At 44.6% G+C, this 22,182-nt stretch overlaps 1 protein-coding gene across 25 annotated transcripts in view; it reads right to left on the bottom strand.

The window, feature by feature from the left end:
• PLEKHA5 (pleckstrin homology domain containing A5) overlaps positions 1-22,182 on the bottom strand; it is a 262,716-nt gene that overhangs the window by 165,293 nt on the left and 75,241 nt on the right. The gene's annotated exons all lie outside the window — the stretch shown is intronic.

Here is a 22,182-nt window from a genome sequence, read left to right as displayed (position 1 = left end):
ACTCATTTGTTTTTAACTTCATGCTTTTTGTGGTTCATTTGATTGGAATGAAAACGTTTCTGCACCTTTATCAGAACACATCCTGTGCTTTCAATATTTAATTAATAACTAAGTCAACATAAGTATCCCACAATGTTGGGGTGAACTCAAGTTTCAAGCCATCCAGATGTGCTCCCCAAATGCAAACATGATGACTAAGAAATGCAGTAAACTACATACTATCCACTTTTAACTTTTTCATCCTTCTCCTGTTCACCAAGTAAAAGAATCTGCAACCTATGTAGTGGTATTTTAATTTCTCCTCTCGGCCACTGTGCCATCTGGGGAGTGAACCAGCAGATGGAAATCTTTCTGTCTCTGTCTTCCTCTTCCTTTCTCTCTGTAACTCTTCCGAATATATAAATCTTTTTTTTTTTTAAAAAAGAAGTGTTTGCTATCTTCAAATTACAGCAACAATTTTTTCTCATATACAAATTATACATTATGTAATACATAAAAGGATCATACAACAGACTGTACTGATAAATCTGTAAAACAGTATCTTAAAAATAATTTTGCATTTTCAAGACCAAGTTTCTTTGCATATGTATGTTTATACCATCAAAGAAGTAATCTGCCTTGTTTTTTGAGCAAATTGCTGCAAAGGCCACGGAGTTGGGAATGATGGAAATATGGCCAAGAAGCTTATCCTCTGTTCCATAAACAGAACCTAGCACAGCCCCAAACAATGGATTCACATCCACTTCCCATTTTAACCTTGGACAGACGAGCAAAAATAGGAGGTGTTCAAACACCTGACGCGCATCAAGCCCAGGATAGCAGACCTCTGGTGGAGTGGGGCTGACCACAGCTTTAAATGAACTCATATGCTAAGAAGGGCTCTTCCCTTCTTCACAACTCTTGTTGGTTACTTCTACTAAGTCCCTGCTGTGAACCATGCACCCACACACATGCTCCATGATTGAGAAGGGAAGCCTCCCATCCTGCTAGCTGCTTCCCAACTGCCAGTCAGCATGGACAAACTGGGAAAGTAAGACATGGGAAACGGGCAAATCCCACAGCCCCAGCAGCAAGACGGCTGGGAGGACTGGATCACTAAAAGTGATCAGAGAGGTTGCAAAAGTTAAAATGTTTAAAAAAACTTTTTTAACAGAAATTGAGAACAATTTATGAAATCTTACCTAACTTCAACACATTTCCAGGAAAAACAAATAAGTTCAAAGAAAACTACTAACATTTTTTTTTAGCAACCTGATTGCCAGTAAGCGCTAGGCAGGTAAAAACTGCCCCAAACTGTGGGTACTGTGTGCTGGGTAAGGGTTCCATCTCAAAAGGAAAAGCCCAGGAAAACAGAGCAGAGAGTACACGCAAATCCCGAGTCATACAACACACCAAGAAGGTCGTTAATACCTGTCTTGTGTGCTATGTACGCTTGGTACTGTGTCAGGTGGGTAAAGCTCTGATCTCTTAATAAAAAAGGAAAACTTCTTCACTGAAAAACAAATAACAAATCTAATTGTGATCTAGAAATATTTATGGAGAACATGTTATCTAAAAGGCACATTGCAATGCAGTGGAAACAAACACAAGCACAACCACTTCTGTTTTTCAAAGAGCTCACTAGTAGGGACGACCAGCCAAGAGCACACAGAGCTACTGTATGTACTAAGGCTTAATACAGGGGCTCCAGCATTCTCAATGGTTTAGAGCGAGGAGAGAAAATACTCCGAGGAGGGGAGTTAGGACAGCTTTTGGGAGAGGGGTGAACTCTGAAATAGCTGGATGAAAACTGAGGATGAAGCCCAGGACAGGGAGGAGGACAGAGCAGGTGAGAGGTCCAGGAGGAGACAGCGGTGCACCTGGGACCTTCTGTGGAGACTTGGGGAAACTGTGGCAAGGGCAGTGTGAACAATGCAAAGTGAAAGCTGTCAACAGTGGGAAGGGATGTGGAAGCTGGTGCAAGCACTCTGGGCCCTGGATAATGGGAGCAAGGGAAAGGTTCAGCAGAAGAAATGGATTCAACCCCAAGAAAGAAGCAATTCTAACAGGTGGGAGTGTTACCCAGGTGGGCACACTTCTACTCTTTTCAAATTCACTTTCCGAGGTCCTCCCTCCCACTTACTTGCTCGGTAACACGAATTTCCCCTCTCTTCTACACACTCAGCTCAAGCATTCTGATTTCAAACTGAGATCACCTTGCAACTGCAAGCATCCTTTCCACCTCAATTAGAATCCTTCCATCTCATCACTCACTCATTCAATGGCTTACCTTTCTCCACCAGCAAAAGCTGACATGCTTTCCAAATGCTACCCCAGTGACTGAACACTTCCACCAAAGATAAAACCCGTTTCTCCGACCTCAGAGTACCCAATGAACATGCAGTTCTAGTGCATTCCATCGCATGTGCACAAGAGGATGCGCCCATGACTGACACACACCCAGCTGTCACTGGATACCTGACCAATGGGAGGGCTGAGGAGGACACTAAGACGGGAAGTGAATAAATGAGTCTTATATTGCAATTGTTCCATGGCAGCAGTCTATTTTTTAGAGCAGTTCTAGCTGCACAGGAAAACTGAGACTTCCCATATTCCTCCTCCTCCTGCACACGGATGGGTACCACAGATGAACCTACACTGACATGCCAGCGCTGATTCTTGGTGTTCCACGGTCTGAGTTGAGTCTTTATAATGTAATCCGTTGTTGCTTTGTTGACCATAGGTGATGCCAGAATCATCTGCACAGCCTTGATGTGCGCACGGGTAGACACACACACACATACACACGCACGCACGTGGGAGAGGCCACACATTTCATTTCCAAGAAGCTCCTTGACTGCTGTGATTAACAGCTATTGCTCCGATATTCACTGGTGCATGGGGAGCCGAGCACATGAACGTGGGACAGAGGAACAACGCGGGTAAGGTATGCAGCCAGTGCAGGTGCGTGACATAGGGAGAGGTGGTGCCTCTGCGTTGAGTACATGGAGCAAAGGCAGAAAAAGAGAAACAGACGAGCAAGGGATATAGCCAGTTTAGAGAAGGCTTTTTAAGAGGCCAGCGCTGTGAGAGAGGGTAAAGCCGCTGCCTGTGGCTCTGGCATCCCAAATAGGTGCCGGTTCAAGTTCCAGCTGTTCCACCTCTGATCCAGCTCCCTACTAATGTGTCTGGGAAAGCAGCTGAGGATGGTCTGAGTCCTTGGGCCTCTGCACCCATGTGGGAAACCTGGAAGAAGCTATGACTTGGCCATTTGGGGATGAAAGATCTCACTTCCTCTGTCTCTCCCCTTCTCTCTCCAACTCTACCTTTCAAATATATTAATAAATCTAAATAAAAAATAAAATCTATATAAAAAAGGCTTCTTAAGTAATCCTTTTAATGAATAACTGAATGTATCCCTCCCTGCAAGCACTTCAGAGACACTAAATATTTTAAAGTAGCGCAGTGCCATGGTCCCAGCCATGTTTTAAAAATATAATGCCGCTGGCAACTTGTAGGAAACAGATGGGAAGGAGGGAGATTGATGGCTGGGGCACTGACAGGGAGATCTTAGAGTGCAAGAAGGTAAGACTGGGGAGGAAGTGACATATTCCAGGGAAGATAAAGCCATCAGCAGGATATGGTGCTGGGCTGGAAGAGAAGAGCACGCCTGCAAGGATCTCGGCCCAGGACCGGGCGAGCGAGCCAGGGGACACAGCGGTGAAGGGCGGCAGAAGGCACGCAGCCGAGGAAGACGAAGCTTGGCGAGGGGAAGAAGGAACGTGAGCGGAAAACCAGATCCACTTCAAACAGGGGAGCTTAGAGCCCTGACAGCCACCCGGCCAAATCCTCCACGGAGAGGAAAGACACCTGGAGTTCAAACAAGGAATCAGAGCCAGAGTAAAGTTCATGGAACAAGAGGAGGAGCAGATGAGATGGTGCAGGCTGCCAGTTTCTGTGGCTGGGAGAAGAGAAGCCAGGTGAGGGAGGTGAAAGGGAGCTCAGACCAGGTAAGAAGCTAGGGGGAGGGGGCGGATCGGAGTGGCAGAATCACCCATCAGGAGCTGAGGGAGCCAAGGAAGGGAATCAGGGAGGAGGGCCCGGCTGTCAGGGGCAGAATGCTCAGATAGGGGGTCCACCGGATGCCACTGCAGCCCTGTGACAGCTGCTGGAACAGGACTGTCGGGTCAAAGTCGGCTCGGCAAAGGTTGAGGTAGGGCTGAGCCCTGAGGCCAGATTTAGAGACAAAAGCATTTACTGAGTGCTAACTTCTGTCTGGCACTGTGCCTGAAACCTCACGTGGACTGTATCACGCACCACGCAATAACCTATGTGGCTGTGCTGGTAAAAATCTGAGATGAGAAAGCAGACAAGGGGTCCCGCGAACTGTCTGCCCCAAGTTCACCAGCGGGGACATGGTGGAGCTGCAGCTTGGGTTCACACAGCTTGAGCTAGTCTAAGCTCTCAATCACCAAGACCAAAGAGGGCTTTGTTCAAGAATGGGCAACAAATAACAGCTAGCATGTGTAGAATGCTTCAAATACATGGTTTCACTCAATATTCACAGCATTCCTAATCAACAGATTCTCTTACTCATCTGCCCATTTTATAGATCCAGACTTGGGCTCAGAGGCTTGGTCAATGTTAACGCACGTAGGTCACCAGAGCTGGAATCTGGATCTAGAGTTTGGAATCTCAAGCTAAATGGCACTAATCTTGTAGAGGCAGCAAAATTACTGAAAGGGATTTTTCAGTGGCTAAGGAAATGTCAAAAAAGGTACAAGGGCCGGAGTGGGGGTTGGGGGGACAGTGAAGAGAAGAAGCTAAAGTAATGAACCCAAGGCAAAGGGACTAACTTGGCTTTTATTTAGCTTTATTGAGGTCGAATGTACCCAGCATTGGTAAGTATACAGTTAGATGACTTTTAGTAAACTTATAAATTCACACAACAGTGAGTTTTATACTCCATCACCATAAAAATTCATTCCTGTCCCATTTGCAATCAATCTCCACTTCCACCCTAGCCCCAAGCAGCCACTGATCTGTTTTTCTCTGGCTAGAGTTTGTCTTTTCGGGAAATTTCATTCAAATGGACTTAGACAATATGTAGTCTCGATGTCTGGCTCCTTTTAGGCAGAATAATGTTTTAAGTACACTGGTGCTCTACCACGTTGCCTGTTCCTTTACGTTGCTGGGCAGTGTTCCACTGTATGGATGCTCCACATTGTCTATCCATACATAGCAGTCGGACTTGTGGACTGCTTCCTACTGTCTGGCCTTTATGAATAATGCTGCTAGCAGCATTTCAGCGCAGATCTTGGTGGGGAGATGTTTTCATTCTTCCTGGCTAGAGACTGAGCGGCGGTATTGCCTGGTTATGTGTATGGTTAACTGCCAACCTCTTCCCAAAAAGCCTGTGTCATGTCACCCTCCTACCAACAGTGTAAGAGAGTTCCAGTCTTTCCTCATCTCCACAGCATGTGATACTGACAGTCTTTTCAATTATAGCCTATATTTTAGTGTGTCTCTCAGTGAAGCCTTTTTAAAAATTTTTTTTCTAAGATTTATTTTATTTATTCCAAAGAGTTAGAGAGAGAGAGGGAGAGAAAGAAAAAGTGAGGGAGAGAGAGAGAGAGAGGATCTTCCATCCGCTGGTTCACTCCCCAAATAGCTGCAACAGCCAGAGCTGAGCCAATCCAAAGCCAAAAGCAAGGAGTTTCCTCTGGGTCTCCCGCATGGGTGCAGGGGCCCAAGGATTTGGGCCATCCTCTGCTGCTTTCCCAGGTGCATGAGCAGGGAGTTGGATCAGAAGTGGTGCAGCCAAGACTTCAACTGGCACCCACATGGGATGCTGGTGCTACAGGCCGTGGCTTTAACTGGCTGTACCACAATGCTGGCCCCCCTCAGTGTAGTTTTAACTTGCAGGCAGAATGAGAGAAAGAAAGAGGGAGACAAAATCTCTGTCTCTGTCTCTCTCTCTCTCACACACATACACACAATTTCTGTCTGCTGGTTTACTCCCCAAATGGGTACAATGGCCAGAGCTGGTCCAAGCCAAAGCCAGAAGCCCGGATCTCCACCTGGGTCTCCTACATGGGTGTCAGTGGCCCACTGTACATCTGCTGTATGAAAAACAACAGCTTTTATTGGCTCATTTATTTAAAAATATTCACAACGTCTATGACATTCAGGTACTTGAGCCTGTCTCTTATTGCTTTCCCAGGTACACTGGCAGGAAGCTGGATTGGATGTAGAAGCGGCTGGAACTGGAAATGGTGCTCCCATATGGGATGCTGGTATCATAACTAGTGGCTCAACAGGGCACTACAATGCTGGCCCCACACCATTCATGTCACTGGGGAAAGGTGAAAACCACAGAGCATGTCTGGGGTTTCGCTGCTGGGAAACTGAGCAAAGGACTAGCAGGACCACACTTGCTCTGTTTGCCGCCCAGTCTCTCTGTGCTATTCACATTTGCCTAACACAGGACAACACGCAGATGCCGGGCATCACCACTGTCGTATGAACAAGCGACAGCTTCCACTGCTTCATCTATCTAAAAGATATTCTCCAGTTTCTACAATATTCAGGTAGACAGCCAATACAGTAAGTCTTATTGCATTTCAGGAGTTAGTTTTCTAAAGAGGGAAAAAAAAAACTTCCCAAATAAGCCTCATATAAAAAGCATAATTAACTAGTATATCAACAACGATGGTACACTGGGTTCTTTACATAAATAAATTACTAAAATTGTGCCAGGAATTAAGTTACTTTTCTTAATGCTATTTTGGAAAAATTATTTGCTGACAGTTTGCAGTTCAAATGTTTTTAATACATGTATTTAGTAATATATGGGATTTTACAGTCCTATTAATTGCCTAAGAAGAACCACAATTAAATTAAATCATTTCTATGTAATAATTTATTTTATTTATTTAAAAGGCAGAGAGAGAGATATATATAGATAGAGAGACCCTTCCTCCCATCTGCTGGTTCACTCCCCAAGTGCCCTAACATGCAGGGCTGGGAGCTCAGGATTCAATCCAAATTTCCCACATGGGTGGCAGGGACCCATGTATTTGAGCCATCACCTGCTGCCTCCTGGGATGTGCATTAATTAGCAGGCAGCTGAACTTGGGTTTGCAGCTGAGACTTGAACAATCTAGGCACTCACTCCAGTACGGGATGAAGGTGACCCAAGTGGTACCTTAACTAAGCATCATGCCAAATGCCTCCCTATGTAATAATTTAAAACATTTCATTGGAATAGCTGATCCCTAAACAATTAAAAAATGATTTTTTCTATTTTTAAGTTAACTGGCAGAGAAAGAGAAACAGAGAGGCTGAGAGAGGGAGAGGAAGCTGCCATGTGGTAGTTCACTACCCAAACCTGCCAAGGTGATCTGGACAGGGGGGCTGAAGCTGGGAGCTGGGCATTCAGTCCAGCACTTCAGCCATCATCTCCGCCTCCCAGAGTCTGCATTAGCAGGAAGCCAGAATCAGACGCTGAACGTAGGTATTGAGCCCAGCTACTCCAATTTGGGATGCAGGCATCTGAACTGTCAGATCAAATGCCGCCCTGGGTTTTTTCAGTCAACATCCACACAGAAAACACATTCTGTTGATAACTGTGAAAGGAAGGAGACACATTTTTCTAAGAGTTTACAAAAGGGACACAAGACCTCATGCTGCTGAAACCAAACACTAAAAAATTATATTCAACAGAATATCATTCAGGGCCATGGAAGGAACATAATAACTACTGCATTTTTAAACTTAAAACTGGACAGGCAGATACAGTCCAGTCATCTTCATTAGTGCGGGTAAGGCAAACACCAGCTGCTCATTAGCCAAAGTTATATAAACAGTCACAAAGAGAAAACAAGGTACCAGAGACCAAGAGAATAATCCACAGAGAATGGCTCCATAAATCCAAGGGTATAAGGAACATACCATGTAGCTGTTAAAAATAGTAAGGCAGACTGGGTGTCTGGCCACTGAAGGTATCTATGACACACATACATCATCGGGAATCAAAAAGGCAAGCAACAGGAAGGTGAGTGTTTATAGCACTTTCACTTTCTGCTTTACATTCTTTTGTGCCACATGAATGGTCCTGCATCCTATGCACAGCTGTGTAATTAACAGTTACAAATACAGATGGGACTGGGAATAGAGAGGATGGAGAAAGAGAGAGGGAAGCAGCAGGAGCCAGGAATAAGCTGACAGGTATGTGCAGGATGACAAGTGTACGCATAATGGAGCCAGCAGTGTGGTGTGAAGCCATTTGGAGTGAAGGGTTTCACACTCCAGTCTGCATCTCTCTAGGGTTCAGTTAACTCACATGTTGAGTGGGGATAACACCAGTTATTACTCTATGGAGTCACTATGCACATTAAATGAACAAATTTTTGAAATGTGTGTAGCTCAGTGCTTGGTACAGTTTAAGTGCCCCCAAATTGTAGCTATTTTTATGTTTTGAAAATAAAATGCTAAAATTAAATAGCTTCACCTCTCAACCATTTCCTTTTTATACCTTAAAGTATATTGTATTTCATAAAAATCCTCTCCATTGATTTAGAAAAGCACATTTTAAGAGCGATCACAAAGCCAACCTGGTGTACGATGTGCTGGTGAGACTACTACAGGTATATTTCACCTGAGATTTCCTATTCCAGCTGCACCAGTGCCAGCTCCTCGACCTTCCTCACAGCACCCTGAACCCTATACTCTGTGCCTTTTACCCTCATTTCAGCTTCTCTATGGCACATCTTCAGACAAGTAAACACCTGTTTCTCTTCAAGGCCATCTGCAGTAGACAGGTAGAAGGAAGAAGATACTACAGAGGGCTCACTGTCAAGACTATACTTTCCTATTTAGAGAAAACACCAGATGCCTAATCAACCGGAACAGTCTTCTAAGCAAATAACAAAATTCACACCTAACTTCCAATTTGGAGTAAGATGATGAAAATTTCAAACTGCTTTTTCACAGTAACATAAATTAGTTAATATCCCATTCTGTTAGCTTTTCTATTTCTCTCTCTCTCTCTCTTTTTTAAGGATTTATTCATTTAAAAGGGAGAGTTAGAGAGAGAGAGAGAGAGATCTTCCATCTGCTGGTTTACTTCCTAGAGGGCCCTAACAGCCAGTGCTGCGCCAGGAGCTTCATCCTGGTTTCTCACTTGGGTGCAGGGACCCAAACACTTGGGCTACCTTCTGCTACTTTCCTGGGCACATTAGCAGGGAACTGGATTGGAAGTGAAGCAGCCAGGCCTTGAACCAGCACCCATACAGGATGCTGGCTTTTAACCCACCACACCAAATGCCAACTTCCATTAGAATTTTTTTTTTTAATTTGTATATTTGAGAGGCAGAGTTAGAGAGAGAGAAGGAGAAAGAGAGAAAGAGATCTTCCATCCTCTGGATCATTCCTCAAATGGCTGCAATGACCCAGATTGGGCCAGGAAGAAGCCAGGAGCCAGGAGCTTCTTCTAGCTCTCTCATGTGGGTGCAGGAGTCCAAGGACTTGAGCCATCCTCCGTTGCTTTCCCAGGCACATTAACAGGGAGATGGATTGGAAGTGGAGCTGCTGGGATTTGAACCAGTGCCCATATGGCAGGCTGAGGCTTTAACCCGCTGAACCACAGTGGGCCCCTTCCATTAGCTTTTCAAATGGTGGCTGCATGTGCTTCCACACAAGGTCTATGCAAAGCTTGTGAATTATCTTAATAAGCAAAGGCCTATGTGCTGAAGCTTAACTCTTAAGAATCATACTATATTTTGATATTTTGAAGCATTTCTATTGAAAAGTTAACATTACACTCTTTTCATCACTTCAAATTTACATAATGATACTGCCCCTGGGTTTATGCATCTCATCAACACTCTAGAACCTAATCTACAATGTAGAAGTCCAAAATGTAAAACAAAGACCAACAAACTTCTGCTGTGAAGGATCAGAGACTAAATATTTTAGGCCTTGTGGGCCACATGTCCCTGTCTTAGCTGTCAACTCTCTTATTCCACTGACACAGCAGCCACAAACAGGACAAACAACAAAGACCAAGCTGTTCTCCAGCCAGCTATATTTACAAAAATAGGCCTCAGGCTGGATTTGGTCCACAGGCCATGGCCGCTGACCCCTAATATGGAGCATCAATTAACTGGAATATCTGTGATGGCCTCACATCTACTCCTGACTTGTTGCAGACCAGTTATTCTTTGTTTTATCAAACTAGTATTGCAAAATTTATTGAGCAAATTATTATTTTTTTAATTAACCTTTTTATTTATTTGAAATGCAGAAAGAGACAGAGATCTCCTATCTGCTGGTTCACTCCCCAAATGCCTGCGACAGCTGGAACTAGGCCAGGTGAGAGCCAGAAGCCAGGAATTTAATATGGGTTTTCCATATGAGTAGCAGGGCCCCAACTCCCTGAGCCATCACTTGCTGTCCCCAGGGGTCTGCAGTGGCAGGAAGCTGCAATCAGAAGCAGAGCCAGGACTCGAATCCAGACATTTCAACAAGGGAAGCAGGGTCCTAAGCACTGTCTTAAACCACTGCACCCAGTGCCCAGCCCCTAAATTAATTTTTATTTCACTGACTTCATTTAGCTTCTCCCCACTTTTGCATTTCAATTATTTTTTAATTTTCCATTTCAATAACCAAACAGAACTTATTTAGTCTTTTCTCATGAATTTCATTTTCTAAACTTTACCATTTTCTTTAAAAAAAAAATCTTTTTTATTTACTTGAAAGGCAGAGAGAGAAGGAGAGGGAGAGAGAGAACACGATTCTCTTCCATCTGCTGATTCACTCTCCAAATCTTTGTCACAAGCCAAGTTTGGATCAGGCAAAAGTCAGGAGCCAGGAACTCAATCCGAATTTCGCACATGGGTAGCAGGGGCCCCCTATTTGGGCCATCACCTGTTGCCTCCCTGGACATTCATTAGCAGGAAGCTGGATTTGGAAGTGGGGCCAGAACTCAAACACTGACACTCCAATAGGGCATGTGGGTGCTCCAAGAGGGGGCTCTGACCACTGTGCCAAAGGCAAGCACCTAAATTTATCATTTTTATACCTTTGACTTCTCTACAAATTTCCTGTGAAAAGTAGAAATATCAGTGTTCTGCACAAATTAAATAATTTTATAAAATTTCAAGTTACCCAAGCATTTATGTTTACTTTTTCCTACATTAAAAACGCAAGTCAGTCACTACTAAAGAAACCATTTTAAGTAAGGTATGGCAGTCAGCCTCCTGGCACCCATCTCATCCCCTCCTGTACTAAATCAGAACTATTCCACATGACCAAATATGGCAGAAGTTATATCAAAGCTGGCCACAGAGGCTCTGCCACTTCTGCCTTGGTCTCTGGGATGGCTCATTTTGGACAAAGCAACCTGCCTTCTTGTAGACTCAGAGAGCCTACATGGAGAGGAATGAACCACCCAGCTCCAACTCATCCATGTGCTCCTCCAGCCCCAGGCTGACTCCAGATACAAACTCTTTTTTTTTTGGTATTTTCGGCCCCCTTCCTTCCTCCCTCCCTCCTTCTTTCTTTCTTTCCTTCCTCCCTTGCCCTGCCTTCCCTTCCCTCCCTTCCTTGTTTGTTTGTTTATTTGAAGGCAGAGTTAGAGAGAGGCAGAGGCAGAGAGGTCTTCCATCTGCTGGTTCACTCCCCAGATGGCTGCAATGGCCAGAGCTGGGCCGATCCAAGGCCAGGAACCAGGAGCTTCTTGGGAGAAGTTTTCTGTCTCTCATTAAAACTATTTTTTCAAAAATTTAAAAACCACCCAAATATGTTCACATTCTAGGAAATAAATTATTCACCAGCAGCTCCCAGTCCTGACCCATCCCATTTTTCTTTTCCAACTTCTCTTTTGCAAGCTCTTTTTAGATAGCCAGGTTTCTTTGCTCATTTCATTGGATATTCTTACAACCACCATGGAAACTGGCCCTGCCAAGCTGCTTTGTTTCCTGGTTTTGGGAGGGCTGAGAATAGGCAAACTGTTTCTTGGGGTCACCCCACTTAAATCATGCTTAATGGTCATCTCACCAGAGTGAGGCAGGCAGTTAAAAGGAACCACAGAGGGAACTTACAAAGATACAGAGATCCCTGAAATCTGTGACCACCTGAATCATCTTCATTTCTCCAACACACCAGAAGTAATTAGACATGCTGGGCTTTAACTCTAACATCCAACCAGCAATTCTGTTTCCCACCTAGTGGACTTTCAGATGGTTCTCACGCCTGTACAGCCAGCAGCAGCTCCCTGCCTTTGTGAAAGGCTACACATACAGCGGGAGCACTTATCTTAAATGCAGGAGCACCCCCAGTTCTCTTCTGCAGAGCCGGGCACAGTGCTGGACATTAAACTGATATGTGCATAACTGACTAATAAAAACAGACTTATCTGGAAACTGAAAGACCAAAAAGGGAAATAGTCACTCATTTGATAATTCACTTAGTTATCTACAGAGCTTCAAGAGAAGGCACTATCACCCATAGGAAGTTTTCCTAGCTCTAGACCAGTATTATTCCCACTGAAAACATAATTACTACTAAATATCCCTAAATACTTTGCAAAAGCTGTCTAATAAGATGAGGAGGGCTTTCAATATTACATCAAAACAAGACAGAAAAGCCCCAAAAAGGCCAGGGTGATGACTGTGCACAGATGGTTTTCTTTTTGTCAAAAGGGAGCTTGAGAAAGGCTAGGGAGAAATTGACATGATGAGTAAGACTCTGTGGAATAATTTTTCAAACACATAATACAAGGGGGAAATAGGGACTCAACATGTTTTACCCAGATTTCAACAATTAACAAGCAAACAAATTAATGTCTTTGGAAAAGCACTGAACAACAAGTAATCAAATTCCTCTAAAATGAGATCAAGAATAAAAAAGGAGGGCATTAAATCACAGAAAGTTCTAATGAAAGGAAAATTCTATCTTTTTCTAAGCAACATTCTTAATTTTTCTCAATTTGTCAAAAAGCAGTTATTATTCATGTCAATAACATTTTAGCAGAGTGACATCACTCAGCCTGTTTATTGGCCCAAGTGGCATGAGTACCCACATCGGTCAGACATATCTTTCTAACTATTCTCGGGTTCCCGGTCTACCCAACTGACCACCCAAACTTCCACTTGGTTTTTCAAACCATCTCAAACTTAGTCTATCAGAACTCATCTCTTGTTGATCTCCAACCTTGACCCCACAACACCAAACAGCTCTCCAACGCAACAGATGCCTAGTGGTTGGCCTCCAATCTCTCCCCATCCGTCCTGATCTACTGACACTCCCTTCATCCAACCACAGCATGCCTTTCTCACTTGGGCAATATAATAGCTTTTTTATTTTTAAAGATTCACTTATTTATTTGAAAGACAGAGTCACAAAGAGGCAGGGGCAGAGAGAGAGAGGTCTTCCATTTGCTGGTTCATTCCCCAGATGGCCACAATGGCTGCAGCTGTGCCAACCCGAAGCCAGGAGCTTCTTCTAGGTATTCCACGAAGGTGCAGGGACCTGAAGGACTTGGGTCATCTTCCACTGCTTTCCCAGGCCATAGAGGAGAGTTGGATTGGAAGTAGAGCAGCTGGACTCAAGTGAGTACCGGTATGGGATGCCGGCACTGCAGGCAGTGGCTTTACCCTCTACACCACAGTGCCGGCCCCACAATAGCTTCTTAACTGTTCTCCTGGTTTCCATTCTAATTCCCAAGTCACTTAAGTCTCCATGCAGTAGCCAGGGTAACAGGAAAATGCTGAGGCTTTAGTGAGGCTACGGAGTCCTGCGCAGTGTGGCCCCGCCTCCTCCAGGCGTGGCTGGGGACTCCCAGCCTCACTCCTTCAGGTCCAGGCACTCTGGGTTCTCACATTCCCTGTGGATCTCTTCAGCCTAAATGTGCTCTCCTCCCCTGTGTAGATGTTAGTCTAAAGTCAGTCTTTGCTCTGTGCAGGGCGGTGCCAAAACACAGGCCCCATGCCCGTTCTGTTTATCACTGTGACCCCAGAAGCTAACAGAGGCCCTGGCACAGAACTACAGTCCAGTACACATTTGTTCAGTGGGAGAATTTTTCCTTTACTTTTATCCGACTTAATGTTAATTATACATAATACCTTTACACAGAAATTATAAGCATAAATAAGCATCCACAAGATGAAACAAAACATTAAGCTCATAAAAAAAGGAACACAGTGCAAATGAAATATATTCTAAAGAAAAATAATCTCAATATACTATGTATTATAAATCTATTCTTTAGCCCTTGGGGATTTCATCAGTCAAATTTGCAAAAATAAAACTTCAAAGATAAATCAGCATTCTCAGTGTTTAAGAGTGATTTCACTGATACATTTACTCCATGCTGGCCATTACTTGAAGCATCAATAAAACCCCAGAGCCAGGAACATCATTTCTAAAGTGATTTGTTCCTACAATGGCATTAAAATCATTATATGAAAGGCAGATTAACGAAATTTTAATATCTAAATTGTCCATATCGTACTATGTTTTCTCTCATACATTAACAGGATTGAAAATACTGCTGATGTATTTTCTTTTTTTTTATTTTAATTTTTAATTTTTATTTATTTATTTTTTTTGACAGGCAGAGTGGACAGTGAGAGAGAGAGAGACAGAGAGAAAGGTCTTCCTTTGCTGTTGGTTCACCCTCCAATGGCTGCCGCGGCCGGCGCGCTGCAGCCAGTGCACTGCGCTGATCCGAAGGCAGGAGCCAGGAGCCAGGTGCTTCTCCTGGTCTCCCATGGGGTGCAGGGCCCAAGCACCTGGGCCATCCTCCACTGCACTCCCTGGCCACAGCAGAGAGCTGGTCTGGAAGAGGGGCAACCGGGACAGAATCCGGCGCCCCAACCGGGACTAGAACCCGGTGTGCCGGCACCGCTAGGTGGAGGATTAGCCTAGTGAGCCGCGGCGCCGGCCCTGTTGATGTATTTTCAAAATGAATACACCAAGCTGAAAATGTATTTTATTTATGAAAATAAAAGTATTATGATAGGATGGCAGACAGAAGGGGGAAATCATTTTGGGGGAAGGAATGGCGACTTTAGTTTTCCTTTCTAGTCCCCCCTTTTTGTAAAAGATTTATTTAAAAGGCAGAGTTATAGAGAAAGCGGGAGAGACAGAGAGAGATCTTCCATATGCTGGTTCACTCCCCAAGTGACCACAACAGTGGGAGCTGGGCCAGACTGAAGCCAGGAGCAAGGAGCTTCCTCCGGGTCTCCCACCTGAGTGCAAGGACACAAGCACTTTGGCCATCTGCTGCTGCTTTCCCAGTCACATCAGCAGGGAGCTGGATCAGAAGTGGAGCAGCCAGGTTGTGAACCAGGGCCCATATGAAATACCAGCACCACAGGCAGCGGCTTTACCGCAACACCACAATGCCAGCTCCAGACCCCCTGTTGTTAACAGGAAAGTAAACTGGTCTAGACACTTCTTTTCACTCAGCTCCAACCATGCCTGCACTTAATAACCTAGCAATGTTCACACCTGCACATATGTGAGGCTCACACTCTCCCAACCCACCAACCGCTTTTCTTCTGTTTTTCATGACCCAGAGGAGTCTAGCGGTGTTCCAAAAACCATGTTCGCTGCTTGGGGCAAAGAACTACAAGTATCTAATTGATGCAACAAAGGACCTTGGGAAAACAAGCAGTAGTATCTGCAGAGCGTGGTCAGCCACCACTAAGAAGCATCCTCTCTGCAGAAACCCGCCCCATCCTTCAGCAAAACAGATGCCATCCTCGCGATCTGAAATGGGGAGTCTCACTCTCAGAGGGCCGTGCTCCCTGCGGGCTCTGTCTCAGGGAGGCAGGAGACGCACCCCCTTGCCCTGCTTCTCCCACTTCTCTACATGCTTCGCTTAAAGGTGTCACACGGGGAGCACCAAGCACTTACCAATGTTCTCCCAGGGGAACGAAGGATGAAAAGGAAAGCTGTAGATGAGCACTCTGTTTTCAACCCTCTGTTTTACTTTAAAATACTTCCATCTCAGGGCCACTGCTGTGACGTGGCAGGCAAAGCTGCCACCTGCAGTGCCAGCATCTCATATGGGTGCCGGTTCGAGTCCCGGCTACTCTACTTCTGATCCAGCTCTCTGCTATGGCCTGGGAAAGCAGTAGAAGATGTCCCAAGTCCTTGGGCCCCTGTACCCACGTGGGAGACATGGAAGAAGCTCCTGGCTCCTGGCTTCAGATCAGCCCAGCTCTGGCCATTGTGGCCATTTGGGGAGCGAATCAGCAGATGGAAGACCTCTCTCTCCCTCTCTGCCTCTGCCTCTCTGTGACTTTGCTTTTCAAATAAATAAATTAACCTTGAAAAAAAAAATACTCCCATCTCAAGATTTGCCTTGCCCTCTTCCTGTGGGCTCAAATGCACTGACAAATGTTTACAATCATAGGGTTCCCATGCATGGCAGCTAGGACGGCAGGTGGGCCCCAGTTACTCCCGTCTCCTGGTACTCAAGCCCTATGTCCCTCTGCACGCTACAAGGAACTGACTCTTATACACAATGGAATATTGCAGAAACAACAGCTTGACTTCTGAGCCAGGTCCCTGAAGACTGTGTGGCTTCTCTCTGCTCTCCTGGGGACCCCTCCCTCTGGCTGAGGTCAGGCACTATGGACTGAAGAGTTCCAACAGCCTCAAGCAGATCCTCTGGCCCTGGTCAATGGTTTAGCTGTCTGCCGCCAAGGCTGACATCTGGACTGAGAGAACCGGAGCCAGAAAGTCGCTTCCATAATTCCTGGCTCATACACAACTCTGGGCTATTAAATGCTTGTTGTTGTTTTAAACTGCTTGATAATCAAGACACAGTACTTCATTTTTCATCCATTACATGTACAATCAACTTGAAGCTCCATAATTTTAGAAATTTTAGATGCAAATAGGGAAAAAAGTTGCAACCCAAATCTGAAGTCCAAAAAAACTCAGATCTACACTCATCAAAAGCATGCTTTTGGAACACTGTTGGTAAGACTTCACATGACAAGGCATGTTGAGTCCTGATGAGGCCTGTCAAGCAAAAGATGCTCACTAGATGCTCAACACACGCATGAACCAATGAATGCAGCAGCAAGGAAACCAGGATGCCAAGTGGGGAGAGATTCCCAGCACGCATCCCTATAATAACTTATTTGCAATGTTTCTTCCAACCACCAGAGGGCAGGAATGGCATACTGTTTTTCCTTAACCTCTCGGCACTTAACATAATGCCTAAAGCATTTACAAAGAATAAAATAAAAATTCTGCACAAATGGAAAGAAGAAGAGCAGGGATGATGCTTGCTAATAAGTGGGAAGGGGGAAGTTCTGACTACAGGGTCCCAAAAACCTTCCTGTGGGTGGAAGCTGAGCAAAACCACAGGACGCCAGGGGATGGACACAGACTCATACAAGTTACTCTAAAAAAGGGGAATAAATAAAGAGAGAGGGGGATGAGGCCTCAGGCCAGTTTCAAGGTACAACCAGAACACAGGGAATGCGACTGGACTCAGTGTCAATCTAAACTTTGTACTCTTAATCCTTTTTTCTACCTATGAGTTGGTATTATTCTTTCATTAAATACGTTCTTACAGGGAAAAAAAAAAAAGGAAATTTGGCAGACTAGACTCAGGTTCATTCTCAGATGCCCACATGTGATTATGATCCAGCTTTCCTGTTCTACTTAAATGGAACCAAGCAGCACCTTGCCCCTGGCAGGAGCTACATCCACGACAGGGGCAGCGTCCAGGAAGAACCACCTTCTCTGTGGCCAGCCTGCCTGGCTGGCTCAGAGAAATGAAGTGACCACAGCCGCGGCAATGCCTTCTGAAATCTACCTGCGTATCAGGTACCTTGCAACTGCTCTGTTTCTTTTTTAATGCTATCTTCTAGCAAAGCTTATCAAATTATATTTTCAGATAGCCATCATTTTCTATTTAATTGGAAGCTTACTCCTAATGACAAAGGAAGCAAAATCACTTCCTTTATTCTTCAAGTTACTTAACTTAGTAAGAGCCGGGGACAACTTTGTATTTCTGCCTTTTTTTTTTTTTTTTTTTTTTTGCATTGCTTCTATGGTTTACAGTCTGTTTTCTGTACTCACAATTTAAGGATGGAAAGTATATTTATAAACCTGTAGAAAAGATAACAAAAGAGAGTAGAATCTCAGTATTTCATAAAGGATAATCTATGATAGGGGTTGATGGAAATAAACGGGTTGACTTAAAAAAAAGATTTATTTATTTGAAAGGCAGAATTAGGGGGAAAGAAATATATAGAGAGAAACAGGGAGAGGTCTTCCAAATGGCCACAATGCCAGGGCACAAAAGTCAGGAGCCAGGATCCTCATCTATGTCCCCCACGGAGTGCAAGGGCCCAAGGATTTGGGCCATCTTTTGCTGGTTTCCCAGGTGCATTAGCAGGGACCTGGATCGGAAGTGGAGCATCTGGGACTCAAACAGGTGCCCATAAGGGATGCCGGCATTGCAGGCAGTGGCTTAAAATGTGGTGCCACAATGCCAGCCCTAAAGATTAACATTTGATTACTCTAAAAGGCATTCATATAAATTCCCAAACCCTTCTATTTCAATAAATAATAAGATATTATGTGTGTGTGTTTATAATGATCACATTGTTTCAAAGAGTCATTTACTGGTTAATGATAACAGCATCGTATCTAGGTTGTGGAACACAATGTGAAACAGAATAGGGCAGGAGTCCTTACACATGGTTCAGTGGCTTACACAGATCCATAAACTCCTCAGCCAACTGCCCCTTTTAAATATGTAGAGAGCTTCTAAGAGGAAATGGGACTCTTTTGGCCTTAATGATGGAAAACTCAATACAAATTAGCTTGGGCCAAAGAAGGGAATTTATGGGCTCAAACCATCCAAAGGTTCAGGAGAAGAGCAGGAATGGTCAAGATCTGTGCCTGTCAGTCTTTCTCCTCCCCTCGGGGAGACCGGCCTCAGGGCACAGCTCCAGGCCCACATCCTCACAGCTTCTCATTCCGGCAGATTCTCTTTCTCCAGCACTTAGCGGAGTCCGAAGAAGGAGTCTCAGCGGCCACTTTACGTTCACTCCCGATCAATCGCTGGGGTCAGGAGGTTCTGCAACAAACACTGAGCAGCCCTGGGAGGAATCACAGGAGCTGAGAGTGAGGAGAGGGTTTTCTCCAAGGAAGATATGGATTAGCTTCTCAGCAGAACGGGAGGATGGGCAGGGAGCAAGAGAAATGTGTCATGGATGCATGTCAACCGCCTTCAGTGCAGGTGCAGAGAGGTCCCTGGAGGCCTGTGCTGTGGCGTAGCAGGTAAAGCTGCTGCCTGCAGTGCTGTCATGCCATATGGGCGCCAGTTCGAGTCCTGGCTGCTGATCCAGCTCTCTGCTATGGCCTGAGAAAGCAGTAGAAGATGGCCCAAGTGTTTGGGCCCCTGCACCTGGCATGGGAGACCCGGAAAAAGCTCCTGGCTCCTGGCATCGGATAGGCCCAGCTCTGGCCGCAGTGGCCATCTGGGGGGTGAAGCAGCAGATGGAAGATCTCTCTCTCTCTCTCTGACTCTGCTTTTCAAATAAAATAAATAAATCTTGAAAAAAAAAAAAAAAAAAAGAGGTCCCTGGATCCCTTTTCCAAAGTTAAAAACCAGTGTAAAAAAAAAAGGTAAAGAGAAGAGTAAATGCATTTCCAAGATGTTAAACCTAATGGCGCACTACACCGCTCTTAGTTCCAAGTACCTGACATCCTAAGCAGATCCAGCGCCTCGGTCCACCCCGGATGCGCACGCTCTGCATTTGCACTTGTCCACTGCACACTGACAGCATCTCCCGCTGTCTGCTGCCTCCGGCTTCTGGGGCCTGAGCTGGTGAGTGGCACCTCTGAGTTTTACAGGCCTCCCCTGGTGTCGCCTCCTCTTCTTCTACCTTATCCATCACTTCTGTCCAGGTGGCTCTCAAATATTCATCTCAAGACTAAAAATCTTTTTAAAATTTCACTGCATTCCAAAAACCAAAACAGATGCGGACCTCAGGACTTCATCGCCACATCCAAAGTGTTCAAAATAAGCAATATCTCTCCTTTGTAACAAAACCAGGCCTTCCTGCCTGTCAGTCATCCGGAGAACAGTCTGGTCACTCAGTGCCACTTTACACCTGCCTGGGGCCCACCCCCAGCACCCATCTCACTGGCTGCACTGAGAGGTCTGTGTGCTGACCCCCACCCTGTACTCTAGTGCTCTGCACAGGCACAGCTGTGTCCTTTGTCACCACAGTGGCTGGCACAGAAGCTGCCCCCAGGGAATGGCTAATTAGAGACAGGATGGGGGAGGGATTCATTTTCAAGAAAGATCTATAATTGTCCCGGCTTAAAATATTTATTATTTGTTACAAAGGTCTGTCAGCAAAAACAAAGTTGTTTGGTGCACTTTTTTTTTTTTTTAAGATTTTTATTTATTTATTTGACAGGTAGAATTACAAACAGTGAGAGGGAGAGTCAGAGAGAAAGGTCTTCCTTCCGCTGGTTCACTCCCTAAATGGCCGCAACGGACCGAGCTGCGCTGATCTAAAAACAGGATCCAGGTGATTCTTCCAGGTCTCCTGTATGGGTGCAGGGGCCCAAGCACCTGGGCCATCCTCCACTGTTTTCCCAGGCCACAGCAGAGAGCTGGACTGGAAGAGGAGCAGCCGGGACTAGAACCCGGCACCCATATGGGATGCCAGTGCTGCAGGTGGAGGATTAACCTAGTGCGTCACTGCACCGGCCCCTGGTTCACCTTTCAAAGTCTATATGGCTCGGGAAGTTTTAGGCAAGGAATGGGACTGAAATTTTAAAATCAGTACTTTCTTCTTTTCTTTCTCTTAGGAATTCCCTGAGTCTTAATAAAATAACAGTAATGGTAGATGTTAAGCACGAGGAAACTCATTTTCCTCCAAGGGACTAAATACAGCACTGCCTGTGTAGACACCAGATGTGTGCTCCCTGGAGGCCTGGGTCCCCAGCTGTTGCACCAGGAATACACTGTAACACACACAACCAGGGAGGGCAGGCGCACTCATGTTCCTCAGAGCACTTGCTTCTTAAAGATACTCCTCCTGACACTGAAGTGTCTTTAATCCTAATAACCCGAATTTAGGGTATCTGCTACAGAGTACTCAAAGGAAAAGTAACTTTCAACTTCCACTATTAATTATAGGCAGCATCGCGAATCACATGTACATTTATTTTCCTAAAATTCCCTTGATCCATAGACCTTTGTCCTGCATCCTACAGTTTCCATCATATAGAGAAACTTCACAAGGAAAAGCATTACCTTTTGGGAAAGATTAATCAATAAGTGACCTTCAGAGAGTTCAGAGAAGATGTATTTGATGGACTTGAACTTTTTTTTGCACCAAAATAAACATACCTTTTAATTCTGTTTTCCATGAATTTTTTGAAGTACCCTCCTACAGCACAATGAAAACATTAAAAATGTCAACATTATTTGCTTCACTGGTAATGATAAAAGAAAAGCAACAGCTTGGATGGGGAAAAACCAATCTTCACAGCTCAGACACTGGAAATGTAAAGAAAAGGCGCCCTCATCTGGCCAGACACAAAACCTAGCATTTTAGGTGCCTGTGTTAACTCCTGTAATTGTCAGGACTGTAGCTGACATAAATTACAGCTGGAAAAAGTAAAAATAACTAGTAACCCAACAGTCTAAACATTCTGTCATCTTTTAAAAATATATGTATTTGTTGGCCAAAATATAACTATTTAAACCACAAAATCCAATGCAAATTAGGTAATACATAATCTCCTCCCAACCTGAAACAGTAGAAATGTTAGCAAGAAAATAAATTTTTCCCAGTACTGTTATCTGCAAATCATTAAGTATAAAATGGCATATATAAATTTATATTCTAAGGACATGATAAACTTATGACTGCCAGAGCTATTATCTAGGGAAAAAAATCTTCACAAAATTTAAGAGTTCCTATTTTTTCTTCCTATTTCCAAAAAATAATATACCATTTCAAATTACATTTGGTAGATTATTTATATTTTTAGATGGACATCCCTGCCAAGCCCCGATTGGCAATACCGTCTTCAGCAGGTCTGTGGCACTAATGCTACAACTGAAATGCTAGGAGGCGCAATCCTACCGCCAGCAGCTCCGAGTGACAGCCGAGCCCGTAAAGACGTTACAAGTCACTC

This window comes from Oryctolagus cuniculus, chromosome 9 (assembly GCF_051225735.1).
Source record: "Oryctolagus cuniculus isolate XC-2025 breed Fujian yellow rabbit chromosome 9, ASM5122573v1, whole genome shotgun sequence".
Taxonomy (NCBI): Eukaryota; Metazoa; Chordata; class Mammalia; order Lagomorpha; family Leporidae; genus Oryctolagus; species Oryctolagus cuniculus.
Note: the sequence above shows the minus strand (reverse complement) of the source record. Positions and strands in the feature narration are given on the sequence as shown.